Raw genomic sequence first — 5,639 nt, 5'->3', positions numbered from 1 at the left:
GTAAAGTAATATAAAGTGCAGTGATTAAGAGTCTGGGCTGTAGAGTTTGACAAACTGCATATTTAGTGAATTCAGTTCTGGGTCTGTGGCCATTAACTCTGTGTCCTGGAACAAGTTACTTTAATCCGAGATCCCGCCTTTATAAAACGGACACGCTAACTGCCCCTCGCTTATACAGGCATATCCACCCCCTGACACTTATCGCTCTAATTTTATGTCTTTGTGCACTTATCTTCCTTCTGGTTGACTACTGTTTAAGTGTCAGATGAGGGCAGGACCACATCCGTTCAGGTCACTATTTTATCACTAGCACTTAGAGCAGAGTCAGGCTCTCAATGTCTGTGTATTGATGAAGGACCCCATAAAGCTGCAGTGAGATGTTGAACAGAGTGCCAGCTGCATCCCAAGCCCTGATTTAGTGTTGGTACCACTCTGTCTGTTAGCATCACGAATAGGTACTAGTCAGCATGGAGAGGAGTACAAAGGGGAGGCTCTGTACATTTTTCTACACAGAAAATTGAAGTAGGTTAAATGTGTATATGGTTTGAATTAATACACGGATGGGATTTGTTTATAATTAACATATTAATTACTTTAATGTGAATCAGAACTTTAAAAGTGTTTGAAAATAGTTTGCTCTCTTAAATGGACGTTTAATCATTGTTCCTGCCATCTTATATTTATTGCTAAACAATCTCCTTTTATGTATTAAAAATCTTCAGCTATTGAAAGGAAACGTCTACTAATAGTCTTAATTCCTCCTTTTTACGAGCTCTGATTCCAGTTTGAGCAGAATTCTAAATTAGAAAAAGTATTCAATTTTTTTTTTTTTTTTTTTGGCCGTGCTGCACGGCTTTACAGCTTCTTAGTTCCTCAACCAGGGATTGAACCTGGGGCCATGGCAGTGAAAGCACCAAGTCCTAACCACTGGACCACCAGGGAACTCGCCAAGAATTCAATTTTTTATTTCAGGCTATTTCCAAAAAGACACTTGCCTCTTAGATGATGGTACCATTTCTACTGTAATTCTTAGTAGGGAAACCCCACCTGCCATTTGGGCTGCTTAGACTGCATTGTGAATGTGTAGTTTTTAGAATTCAAGAACTAATTTCTGATAGGAGAAGATGATGACCACAATAGCCTCCAGAGGGGATAGATTTTAACATTAGATTTTAGTGGGAAGTTTACGTTCCCTCAGATGGTTGAGCATCGCCTGTCAAAAGCTATGTGTCTTATAGGGCATTTAATTCCTTGAGTTTTAAGGGCAAGTTATTACTTTTACACCGTGGACTCTGAAAAAAATCTTCCATACAGGGAACAATAGAAGGAGAGGCACTGTATTAATTATTTGGCTGCTTAAGAAGGACTCAATTGTAATAACAATTTGCTGCATGATCTGTAAGGCATATTTCCTGTGTTTATTAAAAAAGGAGTTACTCCAGCAATTATGTAATGAAACGAACCTGTTTATATTTGAGCTGAACACATTCCAGTGTTTTGTTATTTTTATGTTTCCTTAATTTTCTTTAATTCTTCCTTTCTTAGTTGGTCTTCTATGACGTGTTTTCTAGATTTCACATTAAGTGGTGACGACTCTCAATCATTTGGCTGATAAAGTAAGCAATTTTCTTTATATACTGAGGGTGTAAAAGAGACAACGGAGGTTTTAATCTATTTTGAATTAAAAATTATTCTGCATTACAAAGTTGCTTCCTGGCGTGAATTCCTTCTTTTGGAATATTCAAGCCTGGCTGATGAAAGGCCCGAGAGAACATTCCGATAAGGCCAAAGTTGCCATCTGGTGGTTTTCTAAGACAGCCAGGAAATGGACGTAATTCCTACCGCCAACTTGATTATGACCAAACACTTAGGTTTCTGTTATTGAAAAGAGCCTGGAAGCTCCCTCAGGAGACCCTAGCCATGGGGAGGGGTCTTACACTGACGACTTTCCCTTTGAGGGGTGGGCACTCTCACCTCTGAGCGACCAGGGCCTTTGGGTAGGGTCCAGGTGAGGGAAATGCCCTTCTCCTGGCTTTCCTTGAGGGGGCTGGGAGGATGCCCCAGGCAGAGGTAGCCCGTGTCCTGCTAGGAGCTCGTGCTGGGCGGGGGGGTCCTGCATCCCCGCCCACCCTCCGCCAGCCATCACAGCATAGGTCTGCACCAGTGATGATGCATCTGCAGGACCGCGGTCCTGTCTGCTGAAAAGGCACCCCCCGGTCACAGGGTGTTTGGGGACCACAAAGAGCAGGGTGGTTCTCTCCTTGGCTGGGAACCAGCTCCCGGGGATGTGCCAGGTGATTTGGCTGGGCTTCCTGAGCCTGACTTTCCTCCTCTGTAAAGTTCAGATTTGTTATTTAATCAGTAAGTTCAACATCCTCTGCAGGGGATCCTAGGGTTTTGAAGAGACCGCTTTGGCTCAGCCCTGGGTGGGTGGTGGTAGGAAGCGTGGTCTGACGTCCAAGCCTCCGCACGGTGAACCAGGACGACCCTGGGTTCATCTCTGTAATGTTCCAGGTAAAAGTCGATCTGAACAAAGAGATCTTCTGCTTAGAAGAAAGAAGAGATCGGAGGATACCCTGCAGCCTTAGCCTACGACTTAGACTTCCCAGGGAGGTGATTCTCAGGCTTCTGCTCCCTGCACGACAAGAACAGGCGTGGCAGACGCGGTACCTCCCGCTGCACCCTCGAAGGCTCCAGGGAATAACAACACAGGTCGTGATTGTTGCACTGCGAATTCTGTAGGACTTCTAGAAATAAAGTTGAAAAGTGATTTTAGATGTTTCAGATTCTGTTGCTTGAAATTTCTTATGCATATGCGATGCAGTGGTACTTTCCGATTTGTGAAATACGGGAAGATACTGCCTTTTCGTAGAACAGACGTTAGAACAACCCCCGAGATGATGATGACACAGGAGAAAATTATTCGAATCAGATTGGTTCTGTTTCTGCTCCCTTTCAGCCTTCCTTGAAGGCATTAAGAAGTACACATTTTAATAAAGAAAACAAGATTAACTTCCAGCAGGACAAGACCATCACTTCTGATGAGATTCTTTGACATGAAGAACTGTAGCTTAATTGATTAAAAAAGAACATTAATAGGTAATTGGTTACTTAGGGACAAAAGTAATCAAAATAGAAACACCTGTAGTTGCTATAAGAGCAGGAATCCAAAGAGAGATGATTTTTGTATTAGATCTTGTCTTAAAAAGATGCTCATCTCATCACTGGAGTGAACAACAGGGCCCCGGGTTTGAGTCTGGGCTTTGTAACTGTTTAGCTTGTGACTCAGGGGAGGTGGCTTCAACTTTCTGGTCCTGAGTTACCCCATCCCCAAAGCGATGTGGTGGCATCAGATACCCCACTACATGGGGGTATTTCATGAATCTGTGTTTCAGCAGTTTTTGTTACATGGTTTCCGTACTTTTTTGAGATTTTAGTCAGAAACGAGCATGCATCAAAGAGACCTCAGTGCCTGATGCTCACATATTTATATCATATGAGGGGATAGAAATATGTTTGTTTTTTTCAAGTTGCCTTTTCAATGGTTATCACTATAGGAAAACACATGACCCTGCTTTTATTCCTAATTTATCAAACACAAGAAAATCATACTGGATATAGTTTAGTAATAATTTTCATCACTTGCCATTATATTTTGACTTTTGTTCTTTTAATTTTCTTAACTTGGAACTTACAGCATGTAGTTAACTACAGCCACAGCTAGGGTGGAGGATTATAAACAGCCCTGGTTTAGTCGCAAGGCCAGAAACGGCCCGAGGGGCAGCCCTGTCCCTTCACTGTCATAATTCTCCTTCTGTCTCTGCAGCTCTCACCCGGCCCTGCATCGCACCTTCTTTGCCTACCGCCCTGAGTGGGAGAGAAGCGTTGCCTTCCTGGAGGCCGAGTTGGGGGCTCCTGGCACCCAGCCTCCCTGTCAGCTGCCTCTGGAGGGTGCTATCTGGGTGGGGAGCTCTTAATGCGTGGGTCAGAGGCTCCTCAGGCGCGGTGCTGGCTGGCGGGCAGCACTGGGCCAGTGCTTTCCTCAATCCACCAACTCAGATGTGAAACTGGTCCAGATCTATCCTCACAGACACCCCGAGAACGTTTGACCAAACGTCTGGGTCCCCCCGTGGCCTAGTCACCTTGACACGTAAAATTCACCATCACACTAGTCAAGGTTTGGACCCTAGGCTGATGCCAGAACTGAGATTCTACCGAGTTCTGCTATGAGCGTTTTTGGTTACCCTCAAAACTAGAGGTAGGGCTTCCCTGGTGGCGCAGTGGTTGAGAGTCCGCTTGCCGATGCAGGAGACACGGGTTCGTGCCCGGGTCCGGGAAGATCCCACATGCTGCGGAGCGGCTGGGCCCGTGAGCCATGGCCGCTGAGCCTGCGCGTCCGGAGCCTGTGCTCCGCAACGGGAGAGGCCACAGCAGTGAGAGGCCCGCGTACCGCAAAAAAACCCCCAACAAACTAAAGGTAAAGTGGTATTTTGAGTCTTGTGGTTGTTCATCTGTACGAGTCTGTTGCAGAAGCCCTCTGGGGAGGGGTACAATTTTCAGAGCAGCTGTGATGTGAACCCCTCAGGAGAATCCTCTGCTTGGGACCTGAGCTGTCCTGTCCCTGCCACGGAGCAGTTTCTCCTCTCAGGGGAGGTGCATGGAACGAACACACCGAGATGGTCCTCTGTGTCCAGTGAGCCAGAGAGCAGTGCAGAGCTTGTAACCCAAATGCCCAACGTTCCCAAAAGCCCTCTTTGGTTCAGAAGTTATCCTTGTAGAATCTCACAGATTCTGCACCCCAGGTCCCAGACAAAAAAAGGGAGCTGCATTGTATGTCACCTACCTCAAACTCTCAGCACTTGTCCTAAAGGAACTCATATATATTTATAATATATCTCACCGTCTTCTCCCTTGTAATAGCTGTCTACCTGTAGAACTTCTAGAATTTGCAACCCCCAGATGACCCCTTGCTCTTCACCCCAATTGCTATCAAGTTAGCAATGAACTGGAAGTGAAGTGAATTGAAAACTTCCACCTCCAGGGAAAGGGCAGCGGCAGTGCAGATACTATACGGATGCCTTTTGGACCTGACTTGGTTGAGAATAAAGCGAAAGTGAAACCATTTTCAAGTTAACAACATAAAAACCAGACAAAGAATGATCTTAGTCAGACAAGGCAAGTGTCCTGTGCGTGGAGGGTCTGGGATTCCTGTGTCCAGGGCTCTAGTCCCATCAAAAATCACTGGACCCTGCTTTTATTCCTAATTTATCAAACACAAGAAAATCATACTGAATATAGTTTAGTAATAATTTTCATCACTTGCCATTATATATATATATATATTTTATGTGGTACGCGGGCCTCTCACTGCTGTGGCCTCTCCCGTTGCGGAGCACAGGCTCTGGACGCGCAGGCTCAGCGGCCATGGCTCACGGGCCCAGCCGCTCCGCGGCAGGTGGGGTCTTCCTGGACCGGGGCACGAACCCGCGCCCCCTGCATCGGCAGGCGGACTCTCAACCACTGCGCCACCAGGGAAGCCCTGCCATTATATTTTGACTTTTGTTCTTTTAATTTTCTTAAAAATTTTTAGATGGCATTTAAATCATCCCCTAATGTTGGATATTTAGGTTGCCCCTGTC

The 5,639-nt window shown here is 45.6% G+C and overlaps 1 non-coding gene across 1 annotated transcript; it reads right to left on the bottom strand.

Moving 5' to 3' along the window:
* Window positions 1-869: 869 nt before the first annotated feature.
* TRNAE-UUC (transfer RNA glutamic acid (anticodon UUC)) lies at window positions 870-942 on the bottom strand. Its single transcript has one exon. It is a non-coding gene; the product is annotated as a tRNA-Glu (tRNA).
* Between the last annotated feature and the right edge of the window lie 4,697 nt (window positions 943-5,639).

This window comes from Lipotes vexillifer, unplaced genomic scaffold, assembly GCF_000442215.2.
Source record: "Lipotes vexillifer unplaced genomic scaffold, Lipotes_vexillifer_v1.1 scaffold1980, whole genome shotgun sequence".
Classification (NCBI taxonomy): Eukaryota; Metazoa; Chordata; class Mammalia; order Artiodactyla; family Lipotidae; genus Lipotes; species Lipotes vexillifer.
This window is presented reverse-complemented; position numbering and strand designations above follow the sequence as displayed.